Raw genomic sequence first — 23,414 nt, 5'->3', positions numbered from 1 at the left:
AGAAAGAGGACCCGGTGTAAGTGGTGACCAATATGGTCGTGCGTATGATGCGCCAGATGATTTAATAAGCTTGGGGGTCGAGATGGACCCGGGTGTTCATGAGAGGCCGTTGGTGAAGTGTGCAACAGGTACGGTGTGCGAAGGAGGAGGTGTGCGAGAATGTTCGACTCTGGGGTGTGTGAGGAAAAAGTGCGCGCCAAGGAGTGAGTGTGCTGTCGAGAGTGAGTCGGTCGTAGCGCGTGTGCGAGGGAGCACATGGAAGCGCGTAGTGAGGAGTGTTACAGAGGATGTAACGGAAGCATGCACACCTGTGGTGAGTGTTACAGAGGATGTAACAGGAGAGTGTGCGCAAGAGTGTGCGCGAGAAAGGGGTGTAATGGACGGGTGCATGAGGAAAGAGTGCGCTGTTGAGAGTAAGGGTGAGTGCGCTGTCCAGAGTGGAGGTGAGAGTAGTAAGAGTGACACGGAGCATGAGTTGGTTGTGGCAGGTGAGAGAGGATGTACACCTGGAATGGAAGGATGCACACCTGGAATGGTAGAGCGTGTGTGGGAATGCACACTTGAGTTGGTAGTGAGGCATGTGGTTGGGTGTGCGAGTGAGAGCACACCTGTGATTGTCACAGAGGAGGTGACCGAGGAGGGGGCGCAAAGAGGTGTGTTGGTGAGGTGTGCGAACGACGAATGTGTGCCAAGGTGTTCGGTGGTCAGGTGTGTGACCAAGTCTGTGAGCGGAATGAGTGTACCTGGGTGTGTTAGAGAAGGTGCAATGACGAGGAGCATGGGCACAGCTGGATGTTTGAGCAAGGAACGGGCTGCGGGGTGTAAGCATGCAGGTGAGGCATCGACGGTAACCGGGTTAGAGGTTAGAACGACTTATAGCCGAATCGGGCCCTCGGTGCGCGTCGGGCAGCTTCGCGTGCCGCGAGGACCAGCGTGGATCCGAACCACGGCGGTTTCGAAAGAACCGCCGTACGCGATCCACGCCGGGCCGCGCTTTGAACGGCCACGTCTGTGCTCCATTAAGCGGAGCGGGCAGCCCGATAGGAAGGGTCATCATGGCGACCCCTTTTTGTTGAGGCGTTCCGGCAGGTCGAGATCGGGCCATGGGATGGCTCCGTGCCGAGGTGGTGCATGGGATCTCGGCCCGGGTAAGCGTCCTTCCCTGCACCGAGTGTCGGACGCATCCAGCCGCCGGCACCAAAGAACCCGCATTCATTGCTCGGCTGTACGAAGCCGAGCTTTAGAAGTGAATTGGCGCACCGAGAGGATCTAGTAAGTAGACGGGTGATGAGGTTAGTGTTTTGGACCCAAAATTAGAAAAAGGCAAAATTTGATGATTGGCAAAGGATTGGCAGTAATGATTGGCAGATGATGGGTCGTGATTGGCAAATTTTTGATTTGTTGAAATTTGATGTGCAAAATTGGTCGTGGGAGATGCCCGATGTGGTGGGATGGCAACTCTGTCATCCCTCACAAAGGGGGCAAATGCGCTATAGTTTATGGGGTGGCTATGACAACCGAGCAAGGGAGGGCTTGGTTATATTGATAGGGACTAGAGGTGACTATAGGTGACAAGATTTAAGTAAGAGACTTGGTACCTGTAGTGGGGACGTAGTAGCTTAGTGTTTGATAATGATGTGGGAGCGCTGAGTGTAAGGGAAGACGGAGGAGCGCGAGTTTTAGAAGGGAGTAGACAGAGCAGATGATGCAGTATGAATGGAAGTGCTGGTGAGCAGCTTAAAATGAGGCATCGGTGAGGCAATGCTCCGAGGTGTGTGTGAGTGTACAAGTGATGAATGAGAGAGCATTGCGGATGAGTGTCATGGTGAGTAGTGAGTGTTGTGGATCAGCGCAAATGCGCTTGGGGGAGAGAAGGGTGCAGGCGGCACCAAGTAGGAGAGCACAGGTGTGCAAGTACAGGTGTGTGGAATATATGGAGCAGATAATGAGTGGTGTGGAGAGAGTTGGAGTAAGTGGTACGGAGTGGTGTGCATGGTGCGAAGGTGTGAATGGGGGAAGAGTGGACCCCCATCACGGATACCCGGGGCGGGTAGTGTAAGTGTTAGGTAGAGGGTATAGGTAAATTGTGGTTGGATATTGGCATCTGTGGTGTGGGTGGAAGAATGATGTTTGGATGGGTGCATTAGTGTTGTGGAAATGGCTGGGCGTGTAGCCTGTTAGTGTGTGTAGTTGGTTTGGGCACTCCACCACTGTGAGGATGTCGGCCAGGTGAGGCCACAGGTGGGCTCTGGGAGCCGGTAGAGTAGTTGTGGATGGGGCCCGAGGATCCGGAGGATGGACCCGGGTAGCCCAGTGCCAGAGGGCACCAAGGGGTGACAGAGCCAAGAGGGGCCTTCCCCAATTAGATAGGTTAGGGTGAGGAGGTAGGAAAGCTCGGGTGGCATCTACAGTGGTGGAGGTGTGCAGGTGGGTAGACCTGCTGGGAGAGCTACACGCCACAGCCCAGAAATTGTGCAAGGGCACCGGGAGATGAATCGGGGGAGTGAGACCCCAAATTGAGCAGCACCACAGATGGTCAATGGGATTTTGGTTCTTCGAACCACATAGAGTAATGAGGGCCAATGGTTTGGCAGGAGAAAGACCCCGGGTAATGTAAAGTTGTTAAAGTCATTTAGGAAATAGTTAGGATTGATGAACCTGTCGCACCATATGCAGCCACTTACCTGAGGTGATGATGATGGCTCCACACCTGTGTTTTCTTTGTTTTGTGTTGCAGGAGATGAGAATTGCTGTTTGGATTTGTGAGACGCATCACGACGTGGATGAGACATTGGGGCGATTCCATCTCTCCCTCCTTAGGAGGGACTGATGATGAATTGGTGATGGCAAATTTTGATGTTGAGTTGGAAATGGCAAATTTTGCTGAGAGTTGGAAATGGCAAATTTGATTGGTTAGGAGGGAGAGAAGACGAATTTGGTTTATGGGAGGAACGGGGAAGACAGTAGGGACGTTTGTTGATGTGTAAAGTAGATGTTTATGGGTAGTGTTGTGTTTTGTGTATACAGTAAGGGGTAAGGGAGGGGCAATGTAGGTTACCTGGTGTGGGGGGAGGGGCGTACGGTAGGAACGTACCTGTCTCACCTGGTTCCCATGTGCCCCCAGTGTGCATTACCTTGTATTGCATGCACTTTTGCGCCCTTACTACCTTACTCACTTGTCTTCTTTTGTTTTCCACCTCCGAGGATCTGGCTTTGGGGCAGAGAGAGAGGAGAGAGAGAGGTGCTGGCTCCGCAGTTGTGGGCCTGTACTTCCGCTGCTTGCTGCCTGGATCGATACACCATATGGACCGCAAATTTTGTGGCCGCCCACAATGGACCGCAGTTCTTTTGCGGTCAAGCACCACCCGTTAATGGACCTCTGGGTCAACGTGGCACCTATGCCATACAGGTGAACCACTTTTAGTTGGCCCCTGACGGCCACAATTAAGAAATGGACGCGGTTGGCACCTTTCTTTATTTCTAAAGAAGCCAGAAGGCCAAGTGCACTCCATGAAGGCAAGACCAGCGGCAGAACATTGGCCGGCTGCGACACCACCGGTGACCATGGACACTTGATTGAGCATTTTTATTGAACACTTTATTGGTGCTCCGGATGGTGCTGACTGTGCATAATGGGGTGGTGCTTTTGGTGCTTGGAAGGGGTGCTCTGCACATTATTAAAGGCCGTAGGGCCACAGGGCACTCGTGGGTTGGTGTATCGATGCTGGCATGCGTGCTCTCCCTATGCATAACATCTGCATGTGTTCCTCAAAGAACAGGTCCTGGATCGTAGTGTAAATATCAGTGTAGTCTTGTATAAATGATGCTCCCTACCGGCTGTATGTTTAGTTTGAGGATGCTTTCCACGATTCGGTTATCCTGTGGGTGTGTTTCTGTTAGGAGAAGGGTGCAACGTCACAGGGGGACATATTTACTCATTTGTGAACATCTGTAAAACTGTCGCACTCAGGGTTGAGTTAATAGTAGAGGGAACTACATCTGAGTGCCACACTAAAGTAGGCAAAAATTTATCGGGTCGGGTCGCCCCGAGGTCAAGAAGGGTGCAGTGTTGCGGATATGGGATTTGCATCCATCCATATCCGCTTGTAAATATTCCCCTATTTCGTCAATACTTCCCAACTCTCCCCAATCCCCCATTCCCTAGTCCCATTTTCTGTAAACAACACTCTGTAGACCCGACCTCCCCCTATTTCCCCCATTAAATGTCGCATCCAGGTCCACCGCATCTCAGGTAGACAACTATAGGACATCTTGCTAGTTATTCTTGGTCTATGTCAGGTAAGGATTCGTTTCCATTAATTCTGACCCTTCGTTGCACCAGAATGTGATTGTATGGCACCGTTAGGAAGTTTAGGACCTCCCAATACCTCCCCGCAGCTCTTCCTCACAGTTCTCTTCAACAACAACAACAACAACAACAACAACAACGAGCGCAGGGAGTGCGCGTCCTCACTCCGGCTTGGTAGGAGTGGTGGGAGGACACCAGGCCTTCCCAACGAGCCGCCATCGGACATGTGCTCGACGGGGTTACCAAACAGGGGCTCCCTGCCGGCTCCTCGTCAAGGGCGGAGCCCGGTAACCCCCGCACCCAATGGAAGCGGCGGACCGGCCCCAGTTGGGGCGGAACCAACCAGCCGAGGGCGTGTCACTCCCCGTTGAGAATGCACAGAGAGAGAGAGAGGTGACGACAGATGCGCGCCGAGCTGAGAGAAAGCAAGACGTCCCCTCCGAGCGCTGTGAGACCTCCCTGCATCTTTGGACTGTGTTTATCCTGTCCCCGAGCCAAGGTGCACCTTGTGCCATCGACCTACCTGTCCATCCCTGCCATCAATCCCTGTGTAAGTCTACCTTATCCGTTTGTCCGTGGTCTGTCTGGGCTAAGATAAGACTGTATTTAAGTGCCCATCTCTTCTGTGTCTTTACCTCACTCTGCCTTGTAATCTACCCCCTTTTCTCCACCACTGTAATTATACCCTCCTCCGGAGGTCTTGAGAACTGTACTGCGTCGTTTCATCTTTCCCAGTCGTCGTGTCCTTTCTATCATTGATTTGGCATAGCACGATTTGGCCAATGTCTGGGTGAATCGGGTGAGTCGGGAAGAAAGGGGGAACAACTGTTCGGCCGCGGTTACCTCCATTCGGTAAATAACATCCAATCCGCGGTCCGTAACAATATATATATATATACAGACTTGGCATTTAATATGGAATTTTTTTTTCTTTCTTGACTTGGGTTTACTTTCTTAACTCAGTATATCAATCTGGTGAGTTTCTTTTACACTTTGGTGATTTATTTGTTAAAAGAACCATGTCACTGATTGTCTGTCGCAGCAAGAAGTCAATAACAGGATTATATCACAGCTGGCATGACAAAATGTATGGACAGGTGCATTTGATGATTCGCTTCACAGTCGGGTATACAAGGGTTGTTGCGTTCTGTATTCACTGGAAAACTCTCCAAAAGTTATTGCTGCTTCCTCTGGAGATGGTCCGTCAACTCGACAATGCTGTTTGTCATGGAGTGGTGGCTTTACGAAATTACGGCATGAAACAGCGTGCTATTGCTCGGCAGTATGGCATCACTCAAGGTCAGGTGTCAAAGATCCTGAAACGAAATGCTCAGAGGGGTGTCCCTACTCCAATACCGAGGCCAGGACGTCCCCACAGAACCACAAAGAGGGATGATCGCCAGCTGCACCGGTTAGTCCGCAATGGCCGTACCAAGTCAGCTAATCGGCTTAGGGCTGAGTGGCAGCAACTGACAAATGTGCCTGGATCCAGAAGGCTAGTCAACCAACGACTGGCTCAAGCAGGCTATTGTGCCAGGCTTCCCCTGAGAAAGCCACGCCTGACCAGACAACACCACCAGCGCTGATTGCAGTGGGCCAGAGAGCACCGTCAATGGCAGCCAGGACACTGGAATCACGTGATCTTCAGTGACGAGTCTAGATTTCTGGTCTATCGTCAAGATGGCCGCGTCCGAGTGCACAGACAAGTGCATGAAGCCTACAACAAAGATTGTATAGTGCCAAGAGTCCAAGCTGGAGGTGGTGGGGTGACCGTTTGGGCTGCTTTTCATGCAGGGGCATTAAATCTCTTGACATATCACGTCAAGCATTGGAAATTAGAGCAGTCTCCCTTGACATATCACGTGCCTTCAATACGGTCTGGCACCCCACTCTGCTCACCAAACTCTCCTCTTTTGGTATCCATGGAAATCTCCACGCATGGCTGGCGGACTTCCTCTCTAGTCGTAGTCAACATGTGGCCCTGAATGGGTTTCTCTCATCTCCTCTTCCTGTTCAGGCTGGAGTTCCCCAAGGCAGTGTTCTGGGCCCTGTGCTTTTTCTGGTCTTCATCAATGATCTCTCTGACTCTCTTGAAAATCCTCTCTATCTCTTTGCTGACGACTCTGCTCTCTGTCGCTCCATTCTTCATCCCTCAGATCGGCAGTCTGCAGCCTCCTCACTCTCTGCAGACCTTGACAAAATCACAGACTGGGCAAACAAGTGGAACATGTCTTTCAATCCTGACAAATCTCACACTCTTACGATGTCTCTCCAAAAAGACCGACTGGACAACCCTCCCATCCACTTTCTGAATAATCCTCTCCAAGAAGTTCTGTCACTCAAGCTTTTGGGTCTCACTATCTGCCATGATCTTTCCTGGAAAAACCACATTTCAAATCTGGCCTCCAAAGCCAGTCGCCGACTGGGCATCCTCCGTCGTGCGAAGTCCTTCCTTGGCACACCTGAGCTCCTCACCACATACAAGGCTTTCATCCGCAGCTCAATGGAATACTGCTCTCCCCTCTGGGCTGGTGCTCCTGCCTCACACCTAGCTCGCCTTCACGCTGTTGAAACGAAAGCATTCAGAATCATTGGAATCTCCCGCGATGAAGCTAACTCCAAGGGCCTCTCACTCACTCACCGCAGGCAGGTTGGTGGTCTTTCCGTCTTCTACCGACTCCTCTCTGGCCTTGCCCCCCCCCAGCTCTCTCTGGGCTCTGTCCCGCAAATATTCCTACAGGTCGCACAAGATCTGCCTGCAACCCTCTTTTGGTTAAACTGCCAAAATCAAGACTCTCTGCTCACCTTCACTCCTTCATTCCTCTTTTCTCCCGCCTCTGGAACAAACTCCCTCACTCTCTTCAATCCCACTCCACCCTCCAAGTCTTTAAAACAGCTGTTCACCACCATCTCTTATCTTCCCCCATCCAAAACCTTGATCTTTTCTACCCCCGCTAATTTCACCCCAATTCCACTTTTTGAAATACCAACTTTTGTCCTGGAAGTCCTTGGTGTCCTTGTGCTTTATACTTCTGCCTCCCCCCCCCCTTCCCACGCCTCCTCCCCCCCCCCCCCTTCCCACGCCTCCTCCCCCCGGGCCCTCTCCCTTCCACACATCTCCCTGCTCTCGGATGTTGTGTGTGGGTGCTTCCCCTTTTCTCCCCATCTTGTCTTCCGCTCCCTCTTTTTGTGTATTTTGTTTGTCTGGTCGATTTGTTTGTGAAGTTAATGTTAGCTCTTTCACAAGCCTCGATTCAGTATACAAAAAAAAAAAAGAAAAAAAAAAAGGGGAGCAAAACTGACCTGGTTGTTCTGAATGGAAACCTGAACCAGTTCAAGTACAGGGCCATTCTGGAAGAAACATTGCTTCCATTTGCTCGTGCAGCCTTTCGAGGAAACTTTGTCTTCCAAGATGACTGCACGGCCTCATCGTGCTCGCATGATCCAACATTTTCTTGCTGACCATGGTGTAGAACATATGGAGTGGCCTGCCATGTCCCTGGATATGAATCCGATAGAGAACTTGTGGGCAGAATTAACGCGTCAAATCGACCACTTGGACCAGCAGCCGACGTCTGTGCATGAAAAGCAGCAGGCTATTGTCACTGCATGGCAAGCGATTCCTGTCCAAACCTTGGCAAATCTCGTGAACAGCATGCCTCGACGTGTACGTGCTCTCCTGAATGCTCGTGGGGGTTACACGAAGTACTAAACTGTAATTTTACTGTCCGTAATCCCAGTCGTAATTTAACTTTTGTTTTTGTGAATTTTTTTTTTGCCTAATGTGCAAAATAAAGAGCTACTTCTGGAAAACGTACAGAAGTTTAACACGGTACTGTCCATGAATTGAGTTCGATATCAGTTTACATCACTTTCAAGGATCAATTTCTTTGTTTCAAAATGTCAAATGTGGTTTTTGTTTCTTTTAAAGGTCACATTAACAAAATCTCGAATAATTTCAACATAATTCCAATGAACTTTTGGTTCTAAGACATCTTGAAAAGTAAGTTCACCCCCACAAAAAAATATTCCATATTAAATGCCAAGTCTGTGTATATATATATATATATATATATATATATATATATATATATATATATATATATATATATATATATATATATATATATATATGTTGGATTGAGACTTAGAACTTGGGACTCAGAAGACTCAGAGGAAAGGAGCAACAGATATATTTATTAGAACTCGATTACACAAGCTTGAGGACAGCAAGAAGTTGCATTGAAACTCACAAGAAATGACCAACACTACAACAAGATGCTCTGAAATAATTCAATTAAACCTTGCTTTATATAAGGAAGATCAGGGGTGGGGTTAGCTCACAAGATACAGAGACAGAATGGGCTCATTGGTCCTCCCACCATAGTCCCATCCTGTTGTTCAGTTAGTTAGAGGAAGCTCATCAAGGCCACTCATAGTTTAACTCCTAATAAGGAGATGGTCAGCCATGTGTGGCAACCTGTTTACAACTTTCTGTATAGAAACCTTGTTTGGGAAAGTACAAAGGGAGGGGATACTCATAAAACTGTCAACTTACAGGATATTGGCAAAGTCTAGAGGGAGGCAAAGAGATAACAGTTGCCTCCAAGGCCAGGGAAGGGGAACTAGAGATTGTGCCCACGCAGGCCACGAGCTCACAGGCAAAGAACTCCTTATTAGGATATTACACATCCTCAATGCACAAGAAAGAATCAAGTATTATAAAAGAGTACAGCAATCAGTCAAAACAAAACATATAATTGTTTATACTTGGTAATTGGTAAAGCAGCAAGGATATACAAAGGGGGAGGGGCATTACAGCTCCCTACATATATATATATATATCTATATTATAATAGCCATAGATGATTCTGTCTGTCTGTCTGTCTGTTGGGTGTCTGTCCGGGGTGTGGCTTACTCGGTTTGCAGAGTAGCTCCACCCATAGCTCCACCCATTATGGGAGTGGCTTCATATAATTATAAACAAATATCCACCATTTTATTAACTCGCATAGCTTTAAGGCCTGTTTTGTAGGCCTGTGGTGTCTTGCTCTCTCTCCCAGTTTTATTTCAAATCAAATTCGATATATCATTTCATTTTTCACAGTCGCTAACATAGTTTTAGACTCGGTTGAAAAAAAACGGGAAGAAAATCCAATGAAAGTTGCCGTTTATAGAACGAAATGAATTCTCAAACGCCTGTAACTTCAAGGCCATTGAGTCTCTCGCGCCTTTATCTCCAATCTAACTCACCATATGATTTCATTTTTATCGCTGGTTTTAGACTCGGTGTCAGCAATAATTGAGAACATTCCACACACACGGGAAAATGCAGATATATTTTGAAAAATCGCGACATGGTGTATCATACACCGCCCAACATGACACCGACGGCAATGTGTCGATACATATGAAAAATTCGATATATCATTTCATTTTTCACAATTGCTAACATAGTTTTAGACTCGGTTGAAAAAAAACGAGAAGAAAATCCGATGAAAGTTGCCGTTTATAGAACGAAATGAATTCTCAAACGCCTGTAACTTCAAATAAAAGCCATTGTGTCTCTATCACGCCTTTATCTCCAAAATAAAACTCACCATCATGGTTTTGGACTCAGTGTCAGCAACGCGGGAAAACGTAGAGATATATTTTGAAAAATACACCATATCACCGCCCAACAGCCAACAAGTATCATACACCGCCCAACATGACACAGACGGCAACATTTCGACATTATCGCTTTTTCTTTAAACCGAGTGAACCGAGCCGAACCGAATAAACCGAGTGAATTCACCATTTACTTTTGATGACAGTCATCACAAACGACATATATTTCTTCGTTTTTATTTCATTCAACATTATTAGCCGGAAGTAAAATATGGTTCAGGAAATTACCGAGAGATATTTCTTCGTTTTTTTATTTATTAGTTATTTGCGCATACACTTTAAATAGGTTTATTTGAAATGTTTAATTTTCACAATGTAATTTATTTGTCATTTGATGATACATTTCCTCTTGATACGCTTGATACACTTTCGAGACACTTCCTCTTGACTCGTGACAATTCATGCGTTGCGTGGAAACTTCCATTTCCAAAATGAATGACACAGTCGATGAAGAACGCAGACCTGAACAGGATGCAGCAAGAAAACGAATGAGAAGGGCGAACGAGTCCGTCGTCGAACGTCAATGCAGACTTGAACAGGATGCAGCCAGAAAACGAATGAGACAGGAGAACGAGACAGTTGAGGAACGTGAACACAGACTCGCACAGGATGCTGCTGCAACAACGATGAGGAGGGAGAACAAGACCCTCGACGAACGTGAACACAGACTCGCACAGGATGCTGCTGCAACAACGATGAGGAGGGAGAACGAGACCCTTGACGAACGTGAACACAGACTCGCACAGGATGCTGCTGCAACAACGATGAGGAGGGAGAACGAGACCCTTGACGAACGTGAACACAGACTCGCACAGGATGCTGCTGCAACAACGATGAGGAGGGAGAACGAGACCCTTGACGAACGTGAACACAGACTCGCACAGGATGCTGCTGCAACAACGATGAGGAGGGAGAACGAGACCGTCGATGAACGCCAACACAGACTCGCACGGCATGCTGAGCAACAAAGATGTTGGAGTGCTCAGCAAACATATACAACCGCAGCCATAATGAATCCGGCCGAAGTATCCGATAATATTGTTCAAGAGCATAAATGCGGTCCAATGACGTCAGCATGTGTGTACTGTTCTGCACACCATTTCACAAATGAATCAACAGGACAAGGGGATGGATTTACACTGTGTTGTTCCAAGGGAAAAGTTAAATTGCCTCCACTATTTGCCGTACCTGCTCGACTGCAACAACTTTATCAGGGTGACGATGGAAAATGTCGCAACTTCCGAGACAATATCCGGAATTATAATTCGGCATTAGCTTTTGCATCAATGGGTGCTCAGATCTCATCTCCTCCAGGAAATGGACCGTACTGTTTCAAAATCCACGGTCAAATTTACCATCGCTGTGGTCCATTACATCCATCACATGTACATGAACAAGCACAATTTGCACAATTATTTATTTTGGATACAGCCCAAGCTACAAAGGAACGTATGAATCGACCTGAGAATCACAGATGTTTGCAAGAATTGATGGCAGAACTGCACAACATACTATCTGACGTTAATCCTTATGTCACATGTTACAAGACTATGTTCGAGCGTGAACAGGAAGAAATCAGGAAAGCTGTCCTTGAAGATCGCCTCCCTTCTACCTTGGAAATGCATTTTCGTCGACTGTGTGCAGACGACCAAAGACGTTACAACATACCAACTGCTGATGAAATTGCTGCTGTCTTCGTTAGTGGACAAGATGGTGAACCACCTGCAAACAGGGATTTCCAGGTTCATTTGCATGACCAGGGCTTACACAATCTCTCTCCACTTTCCTCTCACATTGATCCCATGACATATCCCATTCTCTTTCCACATGGCGAGCCTGGATGGATGATAAACATGCCTCACCAGCGACAGACTGCGGTTCGAAACAAGGTAACTCATCGTGAATTCTATGCCTACCGACTGGCTATTCGAAATGAATTCAGCACTATCCATTCTTCGGGGAAATTGTTCCAGCAGTATGTTGTCGACGGATATTGCAAGGCAGAAGCAAATCGACTGCAATACTTCAAACAAAATCAGGAAACCCTTAGAGCCATGGAATACAGAGGACTACTGGACCACGTCCAGAACGTTGCTGCTGATAACCAACGTCCTGTCGGTCGTATCATCATTTTGCCATCGAGTTTTGCAGGGAGTCCAAGAGCTATGCAGCAGAACTACCAAGATGCTATGGCCATTGTTCGCAAATTCGGAAAACCAGATCTTTTCATCACGTTCACGTGTAATCCAAAATGGACAGAGATACAAGAAAACATCGGACAACACCAATGAGCTGAAGGCAGACCAGATTTAGTGGCACGCGTGTTTCATCTGAAATTAAAAGAGTTAATCGACGATATAACGAAGAAGCATGTGTTGGGCAAAGTACGTGCATTTCTCTACGTCGTCGAGTATCAGAAGCGTGGCCTACCACATGCCCACATATTACTCATGCTGTGCCAAGAAGATAAAATTTGTACCGCTGAAGACATTGACAGAATTGTTTCCGCACAAATTCCTAATTCAAATGAGTCACCAGATCCATTCCTTGGTGAAGTCTCACATGATACATGGTCCGTGTGGCACTTTAAATCGCCATTCGATTTGTGTGAAAGATGGAGTGTGCAGTGAAGGCTTTCCAAAAGCGTATGCTGCAGAGACACTTGCGAGCATAGATGGCTATGCCCTTTACAAGCGTCCCCCAAATGGACCCACCATAACCGTTCATGGAACCGATGTTGATTGCCAATATGTGGCCCCATTCAATGCTTATTTACTGAAGAAGTACAGAGCACACATCAACATTGAGGTTTGCGCAAGCATAAAGAGTATAAAGTACTTATTTAAATATGTGTACAAGGGACATGACTGTGCCAGCATCGAAATTCGAGAGCGCGGGAGAGTGGAGGTGGACGAAATAAAGACCTATTTGGACTGCAGATATGTCAGTGCCCCAGAGGCAGCATGGAGATTTATGGAATTTGAAATGCACAAACAGTCCCATTCCATCACCAGACTTGCGGTACACTTACCTGAATTGCAGACTGTTGTGTTCAGGGATGGTAACGAGGAAGAAGCCATTGTATGACATAGGGGTACAACACTTACAGCTTGGTTTCAGTTAAACCAGAGAGACCCTGAGGCACGAAGTTATCTGTACCATGACATTCCAAAATATTACGTATTTGAAGATGGACGAAAGACATGGAAACTTCGACGCCGGGGCGGCAACAAGGTTATCGGACGCATGGTTTCGGCAAGCCCTATGGACATTGAGCGCTTTCATCTTCGTGTACTCCTGCTGCACTGTCCTGGTAAAACATCATTTGAAGATCTCAGAACCGTAGATGGAGCAGTTTGTGAAACATACAAGGATGCAGCCAGGAAATTACATTTAACAGAAGATGATACAGAATGGGACAGGTCCTTAGCTGATGGAGTTATCTTTGCCATGCCACAACAATTGAGATCTCTTTTTGCAACCCTATGCATATTCTGCACACCAACAGACACGTCGGCACTGTGGGAAAAATATAAAAACGACCTTTGCGAAGATTTTGTGCACAGCGGCCATATATTGGAACAAAGTATTTTCATGACATTGCGAGAAATACAGTCCTTCCTCCTGAGACATGGACAGACCTTGGAAGCATTTCAGTTACCAGTACCTCCAGACACTGTTGAAGATCTTTCGAGCGATGATTATATCAGTATGTACCGGGAGATGGCTTCCGCTTCCGGTCCGGTATGAAGAGGACGCAGGCGTCACATGCTCGCCGCTTCTTCAACCGGGCCACTGTGAGTTGCTTGCTTTTTTGGTGGTCGTGCGGATTTTTTGGCCATTGAGTCTGCCCTCTGCATAGCCCCGGCTCTGCTCCCTGCTTCGCCTGCCCGGCTCCTTTGCCTGCTCGCTGTTTCCTCGGGCGCGCTCTCGTGGGTTGTGACCATCGCAGCGGTTTGGTGGCGGTTTCCCGCCGTGATCTAGATTTGTAGCAGCGGCGGTCGATTTCCGCTGCATTTGCCACTTTGCCGTGATCAACCTTGGCCTCGTGATCGTCTCTTTGCTCCTGCCTGCCCTCTGCTTGGTCCCGGCTCTGCTCCTGGCTTCACCTACCTGGCTCCTTCGTTTCCTCGGGCCCACTCTCGTGGGTTGGGACCATTGTTTCACCTCCTCAACCTTGGCCTCGTGCTCGTCTCTCTGCTCCTGCCTGGCATGGCTCTGCGGTACTCCGCCGCAAGGCTCCTTCTGCTCAATACCCGCTCCACCCCATCATGCATCTCTGCCATCAAATCAAATGGACTCCTCCGACGACCCAGGTACATTCACAGTGGCTCCGGTCGTAAGTTTGTTTATTTGCAATCAGGTCACTCCATCCCCGTCCTCTGGTCGGCTCAACGCACTCTCACTCTTCGTCCCAGCACACCTGGTCACAGCAACGCACACGATCGCACCTCCTGCCTACGAACCCTGGCTAAATCACCTGAATTCATCCCTGCTGTTCAAAACAACATCAAGCTCACCCTGTTCAACACCCGGTCCCTCAACAACAAATGCCTCATCCTGAACGAATACATCCTGGATAACAAACTGGACTTTCTCTGTCTCACCGAAACCTGGCAACAACCTCTGGACTACTACACACTCAACCTCACCACACCCAATGGATATTCCTACGTCAATAAACCACACTCGGAGGGCCGAGGTGGTGGAATTGCCGTTATCCACCGTCAAGACATCAAGACCAACCTCATCTCCATCTCATCTGCTCCATCATTTGAACACCTGGCTTTTAAACTCTCTGGTCGCACGCAGTCAGTCATGGCTGTGGTCTACCGCCCTCCCAAACCACACCCATCATTCCTGTCTGACTTCTCCTACTTTCTGACCCAGCTATGTTCCCTCTCCCCCTCAATCCTCCTCCTTGGTGATTTCAATATCCACATGGACTCCACTGACTCCACAATAACCACTGACTTCACTGATTTACTCACCTGCTTTAACCTCACTCAACATGTCGACTTTCCTACCCATATCCGTGGTCACATTTTGGACCTTATCTGCTCCACTGGATTAAATTTGCACCATCTCTCTGGCTCCGACCTCACCCTCTCTGACCACTTAGCCATCACTCTGACCATCAACATCCCCGCCCCAACACAAAGGCATTATCGCACTATCAACTTCCGTAAGCTAAATGCTCTTTCACCGACCTCATTCTCATCCACCCTCTCTGAAAAAATGTCCACTTCTCCCTTCATTGACCTCCACACCCCTTCCGACCTCACTGACTACTACAACCACACTCTCTCCTCCTGCCTTGACCAGCTTGCGCCTGTAAAAACCAAAACAGTTTCTTTCACCCATTCTGCTCCCTGGTTTACCCCTGAACTCCGCCTGATGAAAACTCGTGCTCGCCAACTTGGAAGACTCCGCAATAAAACGGGTCTCACAGTTCACTCCAAAGCCTACCAGGACCACCTACAACACTACAAAGATGCCCTCTCCTGCGCCCGCTCCGCCTACTACTCTCAAATTATCCACTCTGGCTCCGGAAACCCAAAAGCACTCTTCTCGACAATAAACAAACTCCTCCGCCCCCTGAACACCACCACCCAGTCATTCACAGTAGACAACTGCATCTCCATCCTCTCTTTCTTCCAACGCAAAATTGACAACATCTACAACAGCTTGACCACCGCCGCACCTGCTCCTCCTCCAACCACCTGCCCCCCCCCCCCCTTGTCCTGCCATCTCCTGTCTCGGTTCTCCCCAATCTCCCCTACTGACCTCTCTGAACTCCTCATAGGAATGAAAACTGCCACCTGCACTCTTGACCCCATCCCCTCCAGCTTTGTCAAGGCCTCCCTCCCTGCTCTCTCTCCACTTATCATTGCAACAATAAACTCCTCCCTGTCTACAGGCATCGTCCCACCTTCCCTCAAAATTGCTGCTGTTACCCCCATTCTAAAAAAACCTGGTCTAAACCCTGACACCCTAAACAACTTCAGACCCATCTCCAACCTACCCTTTCTGTCAAAAGTTTTGGAACGCGCTGTAGCCACTCAACTCAAACATCATCTCTCTGCCAATAACCTGTATGAAACATTCCAATCCGGATTCCGCTCCAACCACAGTACTGAAACTGCTCTCCTCAAAATCATCAACGACCTTCTCCTCTCCTCTGACGCTGGCAACCTCAACATTCTCGTCCTCCTCGACCTCAGCGCTGCCTTTGACACCATCGATCACACCATCCTCCTCACCCGACTTGAATCCACCTTTAACGTTACCGGCACTGCCCTCTCTTGGATTAAATCATACCTCTCTGACAGACGCCAGTTCATCTCCATCAATAACTGCAAATCCCCCACTGCTCCCCTCCCCCAAGGTGTCCCCCAAGGTTCGGTTCTTGGCCCCCTCCGCTTCATCCTTTACCTGTCCTCCCTCGGTCACTTAATCCGCCATCATGGTCTCCAATTCCACTGCTTCGCCGATGACATCCAGCTTTTCATCTCCACCAAGTTCATCTCCACCGACACCCACTCTATCCTGACAAACTGCATCACTGAAATAAAATCCTGGCTTCAAATCAACTTCATCAAGCTTAACTGTGATAAATCTGAAATAATCATCATTGGCCCAAAAACGCTCACAAAATCCACCCATAACTTTGCCCTCAACATCGACGGTATACCAGTATCCACCTCCCCTCACATCCGGAATCTTGGCGTCATCTTTGACCAAACCCTTTCCTTCGACAAATACACTAAACAGATCACAAAGTCAGCCTTCTTTCACCTGAAAAACATTGCCCGTCTCCGCTCATCCCTCTCCTCCACGGCTGCAGAAACCCTCATCCACGCCTTCATCACCTCCCGTCTGGACTACTGCAATAGCCTCCTCTATGGTTCACCCTCAAAAATCACCAATAAACTCCAATACATTCAGAACTCCGCTGCCCGTCTACTCACCCATTCCCGGACCCGTGACCACATCACCCCCGTCCTTTACAAGCTTCACTGGCTCCCCATCCCCCAGAGAATCCAGTACAAAATCCTCCTCTTGACATACAAAGCCCTCCATAACCTGGCCCCATCCTACCTGGCTGACCTCCTCTCCAGACACACTCCCACCCGCAACCTCCGCTCTGCTGGTACCAACCTCCTGACCCCCTCCATCCGGACCAAATTCAGATCCTGGGGGGACAGGGCCTTCTCCATCGCTGCTCCCACCCTCTGGAACTCACTACCTCACACCATCAGAGACTCCTCCTCACTCACCACATTCAAAACATCACTAAAGACCCACCTGTTCAACACTGCATTCAACATTCATCCCACAGCATTTAACCCCTGACTATCTCTTCTCCTTCTCCCTCCTTTTGCTTTAAATATTTCCCGATTGATTCTTGTCTTTTTGCAATTGTTGTTTTCATGTATTGTTATGCGTTATGTTTTCCACTCTGTCAAAGCGCCTTTGGGCTTCTGGAAAAGCGCTATACAAAATAAATGAATTATTATTATTATTATTATAGATGAACATGAAAAAGGTGAAAACAACAGACAACTACTAAATGATGACCATATCAAAATTGTAGATGAGGTCCTACAGGCCATTCATTGTAGGGACCAGTACACAGGCAACCGGTTGTTTTTCGTTGATGGACCGAGCGGAAGTGGCAAGACCTTTCTCTATAATACGCTTCTGCACATCTTGCGAGGCCAGTGTCGTTTGGTTCTTCCAATGGCGTACTCGGGCATTGCAGCAACATTGCTAGCAGGGGGCCGTACATCGCACCATCAATTCAAATTGCCAGTGCCCATTTTGGAAAACTCCACATGCAACATATCACCTACGAGTAAAGATGCAGATACTCTAAGGAAGGCCAACCTATTCATTTGGGATGAAGCACCTATGGCTCCAGCATATGCTTTAGCGGCTGTTGATCAATGTCTCCGGGATGTAACCAGCAACAACATTCCTTTTGGTGGAAAGGTCTTACTTCTTGGTGGGGACTTCAGGCAGGTTTTGCCCGTTGTACCTCGCGCTGCACCTGCAGCAATCATCGCCACATGCATCAAGCGTAGCAAGTTGTGGCCAAAGTTCAAACAGCTGAACTTAAAATCAAACATGAGAGCTAATGATGACGAAGAATTCTCAAAATGGTTACTGTCGGTTGGAAATGGGACTGTGGAAACAATTCCTGACTCAGATTTAATACGACTGCCTGATCGTATCTGTGTAGAAGACAACATTTCTTTAGCACAGGCTGTTTTCGGTAATTTGAACGAAATCCATTCAAACTATGATGCGCTGGCACAACGAGCCGTGTTGTGTCCAAAGAATGAATCCACATTTGTGATCAACCATGAGATACTGGATGCATTTCCTGGGGAAGAAAAGACGTACTTCAGCGCTGATTCCATTGTCTGTGATGACCCTGAAGAGGCACTAAATTATCCTATGGAATTCCTAAATCAATTAACTCCTTCTGGAATGCCATTGCACAAACTTCGTCTCAAAGATGGTGCTGTCATCATGTTACTCCGTAACTTTGATCCGAAACAGGGACTGTGCAATGGTGCAAGATTGGTTGTTAAAAGATTGTTGCCAAACATAATAGATGGAGAAATAATTTCTGGCAGTCACAAAGGAACACGCACATTTATACCCAGGATTAGTATTGCACCTTCCGATACAACACTACCATTCGTACTCAAAACGCCATCAATTTCCAGTTCGTGTGGCATTCTCTTTCTCAATAAACAAGAGTCAAGGTCAAACATTACACAAAGTTGGGATTTACTTACCAGAACCCGTCTTCAGCCATGGCCAATTATATGTTGCATTGTCGCGTGCTAAACGATTTGAGGATGTCAAGGTAAAGGTAGTCAGTAATGGCCAACAGGGAAAAATTGATGGCCACAGTGGAATCTTCACCCGTAATGTTGTTTACCCAGAGGTCCTGCAGTGACACCATTCAGGCAACAAAAGGAGGGCACGAAGGAAAATAGTTAATTACTCCGACACATTTAGTTGCGGTGATTGAAAAATCACCGGACCATTGTTGCTGTTTTGATGCTTTTAACTGCTGTTTTGATGCTTTTTCACTGCTGTTTTGATGCTTTTTCACTGCTGTTTGTTCACTGCTGTTTTGATGCTTTTTCACTGCTGTTTTGATGCTTTTTCACTGCTGTTTTGATGCTTTTTCACTGCTGTTTTGATGCTTTTTCACTGCTGTTTTGATGCTTTTTCACTGCTGTTTTGATGCTTTCCACTGTTGTTTTGATAGTGTTTTGATGCTTTTTCACTGCTGTTTTGATGCTGTTTCACAGCTGTTCTGATGCTTTTTTGCCGTTTTTTTAAATATAAAAATCTCATTTCAAAAAAAAAAATTCCAAAAAAATCTCACAATGATGACATATAATTCACCGAAAACGTTGAAGCAACCGCATAATATTACGGTGATGTTTAACTCTGAGTGAGAATAGTTCTAAATTTTAAAAACTTTCTTCTGATATTTGTGATTTATTTCAAACAAACTGTATTTCCCATCTACACGGGCATGTATTCCTATTAACGTTATGTAAAGTACATAAATTGTGTGGATTAGATCATTTGTGGATGTGATCAATTGCCAGTAACCATTTTATATAACTGAATGTGCAGGTGCAGCATCTAACTCAATATGTCGAAATGTCAAACACATCCATGCCCGTGGGATTCCCACGGGTGACCCCGCGAGTATATATATATATATATTTATGTACTTGAACTTATGTATTTGAATTTATGTATTTATGTACTAATCCATCATTCCTGTCTGACTTCTCCTACTTTCTGACCCAGCTATGTTCCCTCTCCCCCTCAATCCTCCTCCTTGGTGATTTCAATATCCACATGGACTCCACTGACTCCACAATAACCACTGACTTCACTGATTTACTCACCTGCTTTAACCTCACTCAACATGTCGACTTTCCTACCCATATCCGTGGTCACATTTTGGACCTTGTCTGCTCCACTGGATTAAATTTGCACCATCTCTATGGCTCCGACCTCACCCTCTCTGACCACTTAGCCATCACTCTGACCATCAACATCCCCGCCCCAACACCAAGGCATTATCGCACAATCAACTTCCGTAAGCTAAACGCTCTTTCACCTACCTCATTCTCATCCACCCTCTCTGAAAAAATGTCCACTTCTCCCTTCATTGACCTCCACACCCCTTCCGACCTCACTGACTACTACAACCACACTCTCTCCTCCTGCCTTGACCAGCTTGCGCCTGTAAAAACCAAAACAGTTTCTTTCACCCATTCTGCTCCCTGGTTTACCCCTGAACTCCACCTGATGAAAACTCGTGCTCGCCAACTTGAAAGACTCCGCAATAAAACGGGTCTCACAGTTCACTCCCAAGCCTACAAGGACCACATACAACACTACAAAGATGCCCTCTCCCGCGCCCGCTCTGCCTACTACTCTCAAATTATCCACTCTGGCTCCGGAAACGCAAAAGCACTCTTCTCGACAATAAACAAACTCCTCCGCCCCCTGAACACCACCACCCAGTCATTCACAGTAGACAACTGCATCTCCTTCCTCTCTTTCTTCCAACGCAAAATTGACAACATCTACAACAGCTTGACCACCGCCGCACCCGCTCCCCCTCCAACCACCTGCCCCCCCTTGTCCTGCCATCCCCTGTCTCGGTTCTCCCCAATCTCTCCTACTGACCTCTCTGAACTCCTCATAGGAATGAAAACTGCCACCTGCACTCTTGACCCCATCCCCTCCAGCTTTGTCAAAGCCTCCCTCCCTGCTCTCTCTCCACTTATCATTGCAACAATAAACTCCTCCCTGTCTACAGGCATCGTCCCACCTTCCCTCAAAATTGCTGCTGTTACCCCCATTCTAAAAAAACCTGGTCTAAACCCTGACACCCTAAACAACTTCAGACCCATCTCCAACCTACCCTTTCTGTCAAAAGTTTTGGAACGCGCTGTAGCCACTCAACTCAAACATCATCTCTCTGCCAATAACCTGTATGAAACATTCCAATCCGGATTCCGCTCCAACCACAGTACTGAAACTGCTCTCCTCAAAATCACCAACGACCTTCTCCTCTCCTCTGACGCTGGCAACCTCAACATTCTCGTCCTCCTCGACCTCAGCGCTGCCTTTGACACCATCGATCACACTATCCTCCTCACCCGACTTGAATCCACCTTTAACGTCACCGGCACTGCCCTCTCTTGGATTAAATCATACCTCTCTGACAGATGCCAGTTCATCTCCATCAATAACTGCAAATCCCCCACTGCTCCCCTCCCCCAAGGTGTCCCCCAAGGTTCAGTTCTTGGCCCCCTCCTCTTCATCCTTTACCTGTCCCCGCTCGGTCACTTAATCCGCCGTCATGGTCTCCAATTCCACTGCTTCGCCGATGACATCCAGCTTTTCATCTCCACCAAGTCCGTCTCCACCGACACCCACTCTATCCTGACAAACTGCATCACTGAAATAAAATCCTGGCTTCAAATCAACTTCCTCAAGCTTAACTGTGATAAATCTGAAATAATCATCATTGGCCCAAAAACGCTCACAAAATCCACCCATAACTTTGCCCTCAACATCGACGGTATCCCAGTATCCACCTCCCCTCACATCCGGAATCTTGGCGTCATCTTTGACCAAACCCTTTCCTTCGACAAATACACTAAACAGATCACAAAGTCAGCCTTCTTTCACCTGAAAAACATTGCCCGTCTCCGCTCATCCCTCTCCTCCACGGCTGCAGAAACCCTCATCCACGCCTTCATCACCTCCCGTCTGGACTACTGCAATAGCCTCCTCTATGGTTCACCCTCAAAAATCACCAATAAACTCCAATACATTCAGAACTCCGCTGCCCGTCTACTCACTCATTCCCGGACCCGTGACCACATCACCCCCGTCCTTTACAAGCTTCACTGGCTCCCCATCCCCCAGAGAATCCAGTACAAAATCCTCCTCTTGACATACAAAGCCCTCCATAACCTGGCCCCATCCTACCTGGCTGACCTCCTCTCCAGACACACTCCCACCCGCAACCTCCGCTCTGCTGGTACCAACCTCCTGACCCCCTCCATCCGGACCAAATTCAGATCCTGGGGGGACAGGGCCTTCTCCATCGCTGCTCCCACCCTCTGGAACTCACTACCTCACACCATCAGAGACTCCTCCTCACTCACCACATTCAAAACATCACTAAAGACCCACCTATTCAACGCTGCATTCAACATTCAACCCACAGCATTTAACCCCTGACTATCTCTTCTCCTTCTCCCTCCTTTTGCTTTAAATATTTCCCTATTGATTCTTGTCTTTTTGCAATTGTTGTTTTCATGTATTGTTATGCATTATGTTTTCCACTCTGTCAAAGCGCCTTTGGGCTTCTGGAAAAGCGCTATACAAAATAAATGAATTATTATTATTATTATTATTATATATATATATATATATATATATAAGGCAATATATATATATATATATATATATATATATATATATATATGGCAATATATATATATATATATATATATATATATATATATATATATATATATATATATATATATATATATATATATATACAGTGGAACCTTGACTTACGAGTGCCCCAACTTACGAGTTTTTCGAGATACGAGCCGTCGCTCCGGCGGTTTATTGCTTTGAGATGCGAGCCGAGATCCGAGTTACGAGCTTTCGCCACCCGGTCACGTGGTTATCTTGCCGTTCAAGTACAGTATCTCTGTCGTATAGCGCTGCATTTTAGTTTTCGCATTTCGGTTATTTTGAGTTTACGCCGCCAGGTGGGTTCTGGTCACGTGGTTATCTTGCCGTTCACGTACAGTAGGTATCTCTGTCATATAGCGCTGCATTTTTTTTTTCGCATTTTGGTTATTTCGAGTTCACGCCGCCAGGTGGGTTCCGGTCACGTGGTTATCTTGCCGTGCACGTACAGTACGTATCTCTGTCGTACAGCGCTGCATTTTTTTTTTCGCATTTTGGTTATTTCGAGTTCACGCCGCCAGGTGGGTTCCGGTCACGTGGTTATCTTGCCGTGCACGTACAGTACGTATCTCTGTCGTATAGCGCTGCATTTTTTTTTTCGCATTTTGGTTATTTCGAGTTCACGCCGCCAGGTGGGTTCTGGTCACGTGGTTATCTTGCCGTGCAAGTACAGTACGTATCTCTGTCGTACAGCGCTGCATTTTTTTTTTCGCATTTTGGTTATTTCGGAAAATTTCTTAGTTTTAACCATGGGGCCTAAGAAAGTGAGTGGCAAGTGCAGTGCTGAGAAGAAGAAGAGGATGATGTGCTTGGATATAAAACACGCAATCGTCGAAAAACATGAGCGAGGTGTCGAGGAGGACGTATATAACGGCAGAGG

General features: G+C 47.3%; 1 protein-coding gene across 1 annotated transcript in view; it reads right to left on the bottom strand.

Annotated features, from left to right (window-relative positions):
* Nucleotides 1-23,414, bottom strand: part of LOC137415637 (histamine N-methyltransferase-like) — a 43,688-nt gene that overhangs the window by 16,066 nt on the left and 4,208 nt on the right. The gene's annotated exons all lie outside the window — the stretch shown is intronic.

Source organism: Myxine glutinosa, unplaced genomic scaffold (assembly GCF_964187855.1).
Source record: "Myxine glutinosa unplaced genomic scaffold, kmMyxGlut1.1 SCAFFOLD_629, whole genome shotgun sequence".
Lineage (NCBI taxonomy): Eukaryota > Metazoa > Chordata > Myxini > Myxiniformes > Myxinidae > Myxine > Myxine glutinosa.
The sequence above is the reverse complement of the archived record's forward strand: the minus strand, read 5'-3'. Positions and strand labels throughout refer to the sequence as shown.